The sequence below is a fragment of the Cimex lectularius genome, unplaced genomic scaffold (assembly GCF_000648675.2).
Source record: "Cimex lectularius strain Harlan isolate CLEC.00 unplaced genomic scaffold, Clec_2.1 scaffold218, whole genome shotgun sequence".
In the NCBI taxonomy this organism is placed as follows: domain Eukaryota; kingdom Metazoa; phylum Arthropoda; class Insecta; order Hemiptera; family Cimicidae; genus Cimex; species Cimex lectularius.
Genome location: NW_019392822.1, coordinates 697,127 through 699,198, shown reverse-complemented (window position 1 = coordinate 699,198; position 2,072 = coordinate 697,127).

Genomic DNA, 2,072 nt, shown 5'->3' with positions numbered 1-2,072 from the left:
ACGTTTCGATCTTTATTGAGATCATCTTCAGGGCCTGGGATTTACAAACATTGTTTACATATAACAATTACATTTTGGATGTGGAAAAGTCAATTTATACAATGCAAAATATATTTTTTTATATATCCAATCAAAGTATTTCTACTCACTCAAAGTGTTTGTCTTCTGTGTAATTGTGCCATTCTTGCGTGTCGTGTCGAGAGTGCCAGTGAGATTTTGCTATTTTGTGTTTATATACGTTGGATTTTGAAGGGGGGTACTAATAAATGAAATGCATTTCTATAAGTTCTTACCTAAATTGTACAAGACCTTAAAAATAAAGAAAAAGTAGAAATAGATTAACTGTTGAAGTGAAGATCGTTATGCAATATTAAAAGAAATTCATGAAGCGATTTTTCCAAACTGACCAGCGCTGAGAAAACATTGACAAAACGCTGAACGCCGATCATAACAAACTAGAAAAATTGGAAGAAACTTTAGTCTTCATGTAAGTAAACAATACGTAGAAATTTAGAGAAACATTACAAAGCGTAGACCATGGGTGTTTTAATGAGAATTGCATGTATTGTTAACTGATTTGAACTCTCGTCCGCGACAACCAACTAATTAATCGACGTTAAGACCTCTTTTAGAACAGAACTTATTTATTGCTGATTACTGATTGCTGATTTATATAAGCTCAAATACACAATAAACATACACATATTATACATTAATCAGTTTCAGTTAATTAAGGTTTTTAGTTGAGATAAAAAAGACAGTGTCACGAACGGGATTCGAACCCACGACCTTCGGCTAGATACGCCGCTACTCTACCACTTGAGCTATCATGACCTCGATCCACTCGGACACTAACTTCACATCTCAACCCCACCTTTTGAATTTTCCCTCCTTTTTGCCATTTTTCAAAATATTAAAAATAATAAAAGATTCAAGATATTAATTGGTCAAGCGGACCATGAAAATTAGGGAATTAATCAGTTTATACATTTTGTCATAGATCTATATGTCTTTTTTATTCTTATATCCACGAGTTCATTGATTATCCATCTATATGTTATTTCTGTTATTATATAGTCCATTACTTTATTTATTTTTCCGATAATAGAATAATTAACCAGATCATCTGTAGTACAATCCATTAATCCATTAATAATTTATTAATCATCAACATCATGTTAAAATTTAAGTCATTCATCATTTATCTTTCAATAGAGTCGTTAATCGTATAAGCATTTTATAAAATCATTAAATCATCAATCTGTAAATCTTATTAATTATCAAGGAATCAGTACAGTCATATTTTGTATCTATTTTTTTACCCATTAATTAATCTTTTTCTGAAGAACCTACAATTCAACTATAAATCACTTATCAATTTATCTATTAATAAAAATTCTTTATAACTATCCTTGTACCTATCTAATCATTTGATATATTTTTTAATCAACCCATTTACTAATACCAACATCCTTTCATTTTTCCAATAATCTATGCATTAATTAAATGAAAATGCATTTGTTCTTTTAAAATCTATTATTTCATTCTATAATTATCAAAAACGGTGTTTTTTTAAACAAAAAACTATTGTGAGATTGATATATTTAAAAGCACAATACTTTCTTTTTCTGTGATGAAGGTTTCTCATCTGAACTGGAAATTTTTTTGAAAATTTGCAATACACTACTACCTCGATTTTTTCTAGGCTGGATACGATTGCATCGTATTGTTGCATAATGAAATCATACCCAAAACGCGATATCATAACCCCATATTAGTAAAAGTTCACGTGCCAAGACGGATATACGAATTATCTATGTAGATCCTCGATTAATCCATTAAAAATTGTAAATGTAGTACCATATAAACGGTCGTGATGAGCCAACAGGGTTTTGTAAGATTAACAACTAATCATGAGAGTGTAGAGAATATGATGTTGGAGCCGACCACGCTACCAAACTTGGCCATTAGGTCGTGCAAGTTCTCATCTTCCCTTTCTCCTGTGTTGCACTCATCGTTAAACTGAAGATAATAAAAGTCTGATTCCCGGCGTTTGATTTATATAATTGTTA